At 34.9% G+C, this 11,625-nt stretch overlaps 1 pseudogene; it reads left to right on the forward strand.

Annotated features, from left to right (window-relative positions):
* Positions 1–351: 351 nt before the first annotated feature.
* On the forward strand, positions 352–702 carry LOC129076237 (NADH dehydrogenase [ubiquinone] 1 alpha subcomplex subunit 5-like; annotated as a pseudogene).
* The last annotated feature ends 10,923 nt before the right edge of the window (positions 703–11,625 follow it).

Consider the following 11,625-nt stretch of genomic DNA (forward strand, 5'->3'; position numbering starts at 1 on the left):
ATTGCTGTTGATAGTAGGATTAGAGGGGGGTAGTTATTTTTGAAGATGTGGGTTTGTTTCCTGGGCTTTGTTGGTTTGTTGTGGCAGCACCTGCACAAAAACACACAAGACGTGTTGGGCAGAGTGACCCTCAGTCAACCAGCTGGAGGATAGGACCCACCAAAGAAGGACCAAACATCAAACAAAATGTTATTGCTTCCAGAGGGCCAACATAAATGGCATAAAAGGCATCCAAAGATCACCAACTTCAAGAGATCAAGGAGGTTGTACCACTCAATCTCATAGGTCTCCTACCATAGAAGTTCACTTCACAAGGTCAGGAACTCAAGATAGATCAATTTGGGTGCTGTCATGGTGGGCATGCTAAAGAAGACTACTGGTCTCGTGGGGTTGACGGTATGTGAGAGTCCATACGATAGGCTAAGAATATTGTACACAAAAATTATTGATGTTCTTGAGCAAATCCCTAAAAATGCAGCATATAGAAAGTACACAGAACAGATTATAAATGAGAAGGTGGATATGGTTAAAGCAGAACCAGATGTTAAAAAATTAGAAGACCGACTTCAGGGTGGCCAAATAGAAGAGGTGATTCTTTAGGCTGAAAATGAACCAAGTCTGGCGAGGAAAATGATACAATGGAAACCATGGGAGCCTTTAGTGGAAGAGTCTCCTGACAACCTATGGAAATGGCCAATATAATCATCATCAAATGACTTGTGTGTTGAAGGGAAACTGATGTAATTAAATATTCTGTTACATCAAAAATATTTCCATATTATTGACATCCAGTAAGAAAAGTGACAAAGAACATATTTAGGAGACTTGTTAAAACTGATGAGTATGGTAATAGGGACTTACAAATCAGTTTTTGTTAAAGCATTCACTAAAATTATTTCAAAAATGGTATATTATAAAATGAGGCTCTGTAAGATTTGAAAATTAATTGGAAAAATTTCTATATGTTTCAATGCACAGGCCCTATATTTGATAGATGAAATATTTTTAGTAGCATCTCTAACATACTTGATTTTTTTTCTATGCTGAAGAAAACAGAAATAAATTTATTATTGATTAAACAAAATGTATAGGTCACTGTTTGAAGTGAAGTAGTAAGAGAAAAACTATTAAATTACAATTCATTATACAGTTGAAATTGATTTTGTATTTGAAAGGAAAATTTCTAATTTATACAGTGGTAGTTGGGAAACTTTTAAAATTTTGTCTCATTTAAGGAAGTTAGCTTTGTGGCCCTTAATCAAACTACACCAGGATAGAGAACAATTCTGTAAAAGAAGAGACAAGAGTACCTAAAATTTATCTGGCATGCGGATAGGCTTTTATTCAAAACATCTTAGTCGTATGGTTATAACTTCCAGGTGGAGTCACCAAGTAGTTTTTACTAAGTTTCCAATATTACTGTAGCTGGGTATCAAACAAGATAAAGCTGTTTAAGGAAAGAAGTAATTGACAAGCTTAAGGTTGAACAAAAATTAAATTACAAAAGAAAAAAAAGATAGACCAATTTAAGAAGCAGAAGCAAAAAAGAAGAGTCTTACAAATAATGGGAAGACAAAGAAACACACTGCAATCAAAGGGAAATGAGGAATCACTGAAAAGAGAACTAAGTGAAATAAAAACAAGTAAATAATCAGATATGGAGTTCCAAACAATGTTTATAAGGAAGCTCAATATGCTAAGTGAGCTTAGAGAGAATTACCAAAAACTACATGGAAACTACAAGGAACTTACTGCAAAATACATCAGCACGAAAAAAGGAAAAACTATCAACAACAAGCAAGAGGAAATGATGAATACAGTTTCTGAATTGAAGAACACAGTAGAAGGGATCAAAATCAGAATAGATGAAGCAGAAGATCACATCAGTGAGCTGGATGACAAGGTAGAAAAAAGCTCCCAGAAAGAGCAAGGATATGAAAAAAGACTCAAAAAGAATGAAGAGGCTTTTAGGGAAATGCAGGACAACCTGAAACATAATAATATCCATATAATAGGGATACGAGATGGAGAAGAAGAGGAGGAAGGGATAGAAAAATCTGTTTAAAAATTAATGAGAAAACTTCCTTAACTTGGTGATGGAAAAAGTCAAGGAAGTCCAGGAAGCACAGAAGGTCCCAATCAAGAGGAACCCAATGAAGCCCATTTCAAGATACATCACAATTAAAATGGGAAATATCAAAGAGAAAAAGAGAAGCTCAAAGGCAGCAAGGGAGAAAGAGGTAGTAACATAAAAGGGAGCCCTGATATGAATAGCAGCTGATTCTCAAAAGAGGCTCTACAAGCCAGAAGGAGATGGCAAGTAATATTCCAAGCAACGAAAAGCAAAAGCCTGAAGCCAAGACTACTCTACCCAGCAAAGCTCTCAATTAAAATGGAAGGCACAGTAAGGAGTTTCCCAGACAAAAGAAGGCTAAAAGAATATACCTCCACCAAACCAGCACTACAAGATATGCTAAAGGGACTACTTTAAGAAGATGAAGAAAAAAAGTGAGAAAGAGAGGAACACAGGTACAAAGGGAAAAAATGAATAAGTACCTATCAATAATAACTTTAAATATAAATGGATTAAGTGACCCAATAAAAAGACATAGGGTAGCACATAGGATAAGGAAACATGATCTACACATATGCTGCCTAAAAGAGACCCAGCGCAGAACAAAGGACCTACACAGATTGAAAGTAAAGGGATAGAAATATATATTCCAAGCAAATGAACAGGAAAAAAAGCAGAGGTAGCAATACTTATATCAGACAAAATTGATTTCATAACAAAGTCTATAAATGGGACCCAGAAGGACACTTTATAATACTCACAGGAAGAATTCATCAAGAACACATAAACATTGTAAACATATATGCACCCAACATAGGAGCACCCCAATATATAAGGAAAGTCTTGGAGAATGTCAAGAAAGATATAGAGAGCAACACACTGATAGTAGAGGACTTTAACACCCCACTCTCAGCAATGGACAGATCTGCAAAACAAAACATCAACAAGGATATCTGGAACTGAATGACATATTAGATAAAATGGACTTAACTGACATATATAGAATCTTTTATCCCAAAGAAGCAAAATATACATTCTTTTAAATGCATACAGAACATTTGCAAAGATAGACCGCATGATAGGACACAAAACAAGCCTCACAAAATTTAAAAGAATTGAAATCATTACAAGCATTTTCTTGGACCACAATGGTTTGAGACTAGAAACTAACCTCAAGGAAAAAAAATAAAACTAAAAAACTTTCAAACTCATGGACACTGAATGGCATGCTATTAAACAATGAATGTGTCAATAATGACACCAAAGAAGAAAGCAAAAAGTGTCTGGAAATGAATGAAAATGAACACACAACAGTACAAAATCTGTGGGACAGAGTGAAGGCAGTCTGGAGAGTGAAGTTCATAGTAATACAGACCTACCTGAAAAAGATAGAAACATTTCACATAAATGACCTTACCCTACACCTTCAAGAACTAGAGAAACAACAACAAAAGCTCTGATCCAGTAGAAGGAAGGAAATAATCAAAATCAGAACAGAATTGAATGATATAGAGACTACAAGAACAATTCAAAGGATCAACTAATCCAGGAGATGATTCTTTGAAAAGATAAACAAAATCGAGAATCCTTGAAGCAGACTCATCAAGTTAAAAGGAAGAGGACCCAAGTAAATAATATCAGAAATGAAAGAGGAGAAATTGCAATTGATACCAGAGAAATACAAAGGATTGTAAGAAATTACTATGAATAATTATATGCCAAGAAATTTGAAAACCTGGGTGAAATCGACACATTTCTAGAAAAATATAACCTTCTAACACTGAATAAAGAAGCAGCAGAAAGTCTGAACAGACTGATAACAGCTAATGATATCAAAGCAGTAATCTAAAACTCCAAGCACACAAAAGCCCTGGACCTGATTGTTTCACAGGAGAAATTCACAACACATTTAAGGAAGAGCTAACCCTTATTTTTCATAAATGATTCCAAAAATCCGTGAAGAGGGAAAACTCCCAAACACTTTTAAAGAAGCCAGCATCATCATAATCCCGAACCCAGGTAAAGACACAACCAAGAAAGAAAACTACAGGCCAATATCGCTGGTGGGAGGTGGGAGTGGGGAGGGCAGGGGAAAGAGGTGGTGGGGAAATGGACAAAAATGTATTCGGACAATAAAAAAAATGAAAAGATGATTTAAAAATAGAAAAAAAAGAAAAGATATTGAATTGAAAAAATTTTTAAAAGCATCACTACCAGTTAAGACAACATGTTTGAATTTGTTGACAGATTTTCAAATATCATACTCCAGGATGAAAATCAATATTCTGCCATAAGTAGCAAATAAATGTCTGAGAAGCAGGGCACTTCTAAAATGTATTACTTTTAAAAGTTAGTAAGCATATTCCCTAACCTATTCAGATAGTTCAAAATGGAAAGGAAAGTAGAGTTGTAAAGCGATATACAATACCAATAGGTGGTAATCCTGACATTTGAAACTCAGTTTATCATTCACAACCTTCTGTAGATATGAAGTTTCTTTGTATAGTCTTAAAAATTTGAAGACATTTTCATGAGACTAATTGAAGTTGCCTGCTACACAAAAATAGTGAAAAGAAAAAGTTGATACAATAAAGAAAATTGAAAAAAGTTTAATACTGAGACTTCCTTTTTTAATACTCCCATCATAACTAGTACATATCATTCATGGTAATTTACTACATATATTATAATGACTTATATATGTAATTTTACCTTTAATGGACTATTAGTTTTTTGGAGCATGGAGTTTGGATTCCAGATCTTTATATCACCAGTCTTTATTTCATTTTTTGATATACAGTATGTTCTAAATAAATGTTTGTGGACTACATAATTGAGGAGATAAATGGAAGGATAAAAGAATGAAAAAAACTCATCATTATACCTTATGTTTCTAAGAGTTGAAATATTATTTCTTTTTCTTTTTTATTTATAAATCACATTTATTCTATGACAGTTGTCTCAACTTTTCCCCCTTTACCCCCTCCAACCATCCTGCCCCCACCCCTCAATCCCACAGTCAATTCCCACTCTGTTGTCCATGTCCATGGGTCATTCATACATGTTCTTTGTCTAGTCCTTTCCCTTTCTTTCCACCATTGTCCTCTTTCCCCATCCTCTCTGGTGACTTTCAGTCTGCTCCATGTTTCCGTGCCTGTGGTATATTTTGTTCATTAGTGTATTTTGTTGAATAGAGTTCACTTATAGGTCAGATCATGTGGTAATTGTTTTACATCAACTGGCTTATTTCACTTAGCTTAATATTCTCCACTTCCATCCATGTTGTCACAAAAGGTAAGCGTTTCATCTCTTCCTCTTTCTTTATTAAATGTAGATTGATTTTACTTATTTTTTAAATGTCAACGTTAATTATAAAATATGAAAAAAAATTAACACCTTTATGACATCTCAACAATTAAACCAACATGACACCAGCACAGAAATAATCAAGTAGATCAATGACATATAATGAACATTCGAGAGACAACCATATATATCTGATTAATATATGTATGATTAAGTTGATATTTCAAATCAATGGGGAAAATAAGGCTTATTCAACAAATAAGGTGCATGAACCACTATTACTTGAAATAAAACAAATAGAGAGCTTTATTTCACACCTTATACAAGAAATATTCAGGTGAGAAAAAAATCAATATGTAGAATCTAAGGAGGTTTAGAAGAAAATGGAACTAATATTTTTTTATGACCTGAAGTAAAATATTCAAAGACAGAAGCTATAGAGTAAATATTGACAATATGACTATATTAAACATTTAACTATATAGTAATATACATATAAAAAAGGTAAAGGACAAGGAATGGAATAGAAAAATATTTGCAACACATAAAAAACATGGTTAATAGGTTTCTTGTTTCTTGGTTTTTTGTTTTTTGTTTTTTTTTAGGAAAAAATGTTCTACAAACCTTCAATCAATAAATGGGTAAAGAATATGAAAAAGTCATTTAAAGCTTAAAAAAATAGAAATAGTTAAGAATATACTAAAACAGGTTTAGTTTCAACAAATAGTAAAGGAACAATTAAACTAACATCATTGTCACAATCAGATTAATGAGTATTAAAAATATTGGTAATATCAAGTATTGGCAACTCTGAAAGGAACTGGGTATTCATAGAAACTATTTCTTCATCTTAAAGCAGTCCCTTCAGCATATTTTGCAGTGCTGGTTTCATGGAGGTGCATTCTTTTACCTTCTTTTGTCTGGGAAACTCCTTATTTCACCTTCCATTTTAATTGAGATCCTTGCTGGGTAGAGCAGTCTTGGTTGCAGGCCTTTGCTTTTCATGACTTGGAATATTTCTTGCCATTCTCTTCTGACTTGCAGTATTTCTGTCGAGAAGTCAGATGCTAGCCATTGGGGCTCCCTTATATGTAACCACATCTCTTGCTTGCTTGCTTTAGGATTCTCTCTTTTTCTTTGATATTTGCTATTTTAATGATGATGTGTCTTGCAGTGGGCCTCATCAGGTTCCTCTTGAATGGGACCCTCTGTGCTTCCTGAAATTGTGGGACTTTTTCTCTCCTCCAATTAGGCAAGTTTTTCATCATTATTTTTTCAAACGGATTCTGTAACTCTTCCTCCTCCTCTTCTCCTTCTAGTAGCCCTATTACATGGATATTATTATGTTTCAGGTTGTCCTGCATTTCCCTCAATGTCTTTTGATTCTTTTTGAGTCTTTTTTCATTTTCTTGCTCTTTCTGGGAGCTTTTATCTACCTCGTCCTCCAGCTTGCTGATTTGATCCTCATCTTCATTTAGCCTGCTTTGGATTCCTTCTACTGTGTTTTTCAATTCAGAAATTGTATTCCTCATTTCCTCTTGTCTATTACTGATAGTTTCTATGTCCTTTTTCATGCTGATATAGTTTGCAGTACAGTCCTCATAGTTTACCTGTAGTTTTTTTGTAATTCTATCTAAGCTCACTGAGCTCATTGAGCTTCCTTAGAACCGATGTTTAGAACTCAGTGTCTGATAGTTTCCTTGCCTCTATTTCATTTAGTTGTCTTTGTTGGGATTCCTCCTTTCCCTTTGAGTGTGGCGTATTTCTTTTGCTTCCCATTATTTGTGAGACTCTTCTGTTTTGCTTCTGCTTCTTAAGTTGATCTGTCTTGATCTCCTGACTTTGTAGTGTGAACTTCTATGGTAGGAAACCGCTGTTTTCTCTTTCTGGATCTGCTTCTGATGATGTCAGATGTTGACCCTGCGTGAACTTAGGCTGTCTGTTTGAGACTTCCAGTAATCTACTGTTTGAAGCTATCTCCTTCAGGTATTAATCATTTCACTCTGCACTCAGCAGGGCACCTTATACAGCTCAGGGCTGGGTGGAGACCCTCCTGAGGGTGGGATTATTAGGTCCTTTCACGCTGCTGCCATATGGTGGAGGAGTCCGCACTGGAATATGGCTGGCTACTCTCTCTGTTCTCTCCCAAAAACTTCTGTTCCCAGTCTCTCCTCAAGTGTCACCTGACCTCTATGCACCCCCTTTAGCCAGGTGTCTACTGCCTGTGGCTGCCACTCTGCACTCAGTAGGCAGATTAGACAGCACAGGGTGGGGTGGAATCCCACCTGGGGGTGGTGCTATTGGGTCTTTTTATCCTGGTGCTGCTCAGGGGGAGTGTCCTCCTCCTGAGCAAGATGGCTGCTGCCGCACAGGGGAAGAGTTGGCACTGAAATCCCACCAGTTACTCTGTTAGTCTCTCCTCAAAGCCTCCTTCCCCAGTCTCTCTCCAGGCATCTCTTGCCCACTCTGCCCCTGCCTTTCCCAGAGACCAGGGTAAGTGGCTGCAAATAAAAATTTTGCATTTGCCCTATAGAAGGCTCTTTGTGTTTCCTGCCACCTGTCTCTGGAAGAAAGTAACCCTGCTGCTTTTCGCAGCTGGCTGTTTTCTGTGTACTTTTTATGCTCTGCTGCTGTGGGCCACAGATCCCAGCTTCTGGTTTAGACCCCGCTTTTTTCAGGGGGATCCAATTGACCATTTCAATATCCTTCTGGTAATGCTGCCCGTAACTGCCTCCCCGCCTTCTCAGGTCTGTACCACACTCCGTAGCAGTCAGATTGTGCTAAAGCCGATTCTTCTGTCTCCGAGTTTACAAAGGTCCTCTCTCGCTATTGTTCAGTTGTTTGTTCCAGGTGATTTCCCCCCAATTTAGTTGTAATTCCAGGTTGGTCCTGGGAGGAGGTCAATGTGGCTTCCACTCACTCCTTCACCATCGTGATTCTCGAAGAGTTAAAATATTTCACTAAAGAAGAAATTCTGATAGAAAAAATCATGAAAATGGGTCAATATCATTAGTCAAAGGACAATCCAAATAAAAATCACAAAGAGATATGACTATATAACTAGTTCTTATATAACATAAGATATATGATAAGTTGAGAAGGAATACGCATGAGAGGCCAAGAGCAAAGAGGATGGTGGTGTGGTGGGATGGGGGTATCTTTTCGAAGGTTATATGAAGTATTAGGGTCAGTATAGGACATAAGATAATGGAGTCAGAAAAAAATTAAAGGAGAATGAAAAGAGCAAGGAAGATCATTTTATTGTGTATGTATTTATGAAAGCTTTCCAAATTTAATCCTAAAAATAACCCCAGAGCAAATATAATTATCAGCAGTCACAAGTTTGCAGATGACCAAACGGAAATACAGAGAGCTGAGATAACTTGTCCAAGATCATAGCCTATAAATGGATGAGTTGGAATTTGAAGTCATATATATATATATATATATATATATATATATATATATATATATATATACCCCAAATGTGTGAAAAGAACGTATGTTCTGAGGTTCTTACCTTATCAATAAGAAGGATCAACAGTTGGTATAAAAATTCAATTTTTATACTTGTACACATGTAATTCCTTGTTAATTAGCTAAGTAACTCATGATTTTCAAACTGGAAGTAGGAAATCCAATGTACTGTAGCAATTACCTAGATTTGAGATATATAAAATTAGGGAGCTGTCTTCCAATGAATAATTAAACAGAGACAGTTATTGAGATCAAGAAAAAGATTGAAAAACGAATGGCATAGAAAGATTGTAATCTATATTATTAGCTTGGAAATGAATCCATATCAAAGGAAGTTTCCACCACAAACATGAAATACCAAAAAAAGCACTTTCCTTACAATACATGGCCTGTGTCAAATAGTCATTTTTCAAGTCTTAGTGAGTTATGTAAAAGGGTTGTATTTTTCATGAATATACTTTTCATTAAAAGTGTTTAGTATCTTTGATACTCAGAGTTCACTGTCACCATTTCTAGGTAAAATTATATGATGTTAATTAACTTTATTTTCTTATCCTGATATTTTTACTCTTTCAAATTTAGCACCTGATTAGATAGACATAATTTCCTTAAGAAATTCACAAACAAACAAAAAAACTAAATCAGATCATCAGTCATATAAAAAATGACAGTATTGTCTTGTAAAAATTGCGCACTTTCATATTATATTGTGAGACTATGACACACATTGTAACTAAGAGAGAGTTCCCATGGCACCTTTGATTAAAAGATATTAACTTCCTCATTACTGACATTGTCATCTTCTAATATTTAAAAATATACAGTGTGGTTCATTTCCTGAAAGCCAGACAACTTTCCAGAGAAGAACCTGCCTTTGGTTTTCTGTAGAGATTTTTATATTTTTTACTATTTTCTGTAATTTCCAGCTGTATTAATACACTAGGTTTTATCATTTATTTTCTGTCTGGCTACCCTTTCCGCATTATCTAGAGAGAAAACTAGCTTAATAAGTAGGTACTTTAGGGAAGCTGAGTAATATACTTCTTCAGGAAAAACATGTGGAAATAAGAAATTTCTTAAATGAACAAAGTACAGTGCACAAAGTAACTGTGAGATTTATTTAGCACAAGTCAGGTGAGGTTGAAACCCCAGGAGCAAATATTAAGTACAAAGTGCCTAAAAAGGGCTTCCCAGTGTCCAAAAAGGACATGTAAACTAAAGAGCTCAAAATCTTGGATCAAAAACAAGGAGGTATAATCCAGGCCGACCTTAAATTTTGCGTAGTGGTAAGAGTGGTCTCTATGGGATGAAATAAAGTGAAAATGAATAAATAAACTAGACACTAGGCATAGTTCTAATTTACAGAGGTTCTAATATAAAGAGGTGCATACTAGCTATGTAGTATTGGGCAAATTATTAATTTCTCTGAGCCTCAGTTAAATGGTAATAATCAGATACAGCATTCTTAAAGGAAAATACTTTATTTTATTTCTAAATCTCTCCCCAATCCATCCCCTTGAAACAAGATAAAGAAAAAAATGATGGGGAAATACCTATAAACTATATATTCAGTGAACTTAGGAGACAGAAGAAAACTGCGAGGTTGAAAAAATATGTATTCTGTAAAAAACAGCTGAAGCCCTATAGAAAGTCCCAGAACAAGCCAAAACAGGAGTTGTAGAGGATAAGAGTGTAAGGGGTCCTGAAGATGGCAGATTTCAAAAATCATCAGTAAGTATACACTTTAAAGAAAAGAGGGATGACAAGTATGATAGAAATGCTCTAATATTCAAAGACTTTAATTCATCGGATTAAGTCCAAGACACCAAGTAGAAATAAAATAAGGATATAAGACACCTGAACAACATAATAAATTAGGTAAATCTGATGTTTATTTACTAAACTCAGCAGTTCAATAATATAATAAAGAATGTATCATCTTTTTAATTGCCCACAGATGCTCCAGGAAAATTGATCCTGAATTTTTTCACAAAGACAACATGAATAAATTCTTAAAGGATACAAATAGTATGGACAATGTTTAAAGATATCATAAAATTAAAAACAAAGTCAGAAGACAAAAATCTCCTATTCCATCTATAAATTTATACAGACACATCTCTTTCATACAACCCTTAGGTCCAAGGAGATGTACAAACAGAAGGTACAAATTTGTGAGAAAACAGTGAAAACAAAAACACTATATTTAATAATCTATGCAATACAGGTAAAATAGAGATGGAGAAAATTCAGAACTTTAAATAGTATAATATTATATAACAATAAGAAGAAAGAATGAAAAGATAGTTCTAAACATTGAAAAATGACCAACATTAACAAGAGGGAAAGAGGGCAGGCGGTAATGGAGAAAAGAAGAGGAAGGTTCAAATCAAGGAACATCTATAAAGGACCCATGGACAAAGCCAAAGTGGGGAAGGATTAAGAGTGAGAGGTGGGGGTGGGTGGGGCAGGGGGAAGTGGTGGTAGGGAAAATGGAGACAAAAGTATTTGAACAATATAAATAAATAAATAAATATTTCATATAGTAAATCTTAAAATATAAGAAGAGGAGGAAAATCTCTTAATATAATTTATTACACCAGTAAGTTTAAAGAGAGAAAAGAATATATGATCATTTGCATAGAAGACAAAAATGCACTTGACAAAATTCAATACCATTCCTGAATTTTTTTTTTTAAATAACACTCAATAAAACAGAAATCGATGGTTGTTTCCTTACTGTTATTTTGTATGACCACAGTCAGAAG

The sequence above is a fragment of the Pteronotus mesoamericanus genome, unplaced genomic scaffold (genome assembly GCF_021234165.1).
Source record: "Pteronotus mesoamericanus isolate MK-2021 breed Mesoamerican mustached bat unplaced genomic scaffold, CSHL_Meso_final contig_58, whole genome shotgun sequence".
In the NCBI taxonomy this organism is placed as follows: domain Eukaryota; kingdom Metazoa; phylum Chordata; class Mammalia; order Chiroptera; family Mormoopidae; genus Pteronotus; species Pteronotus mesoamericanus.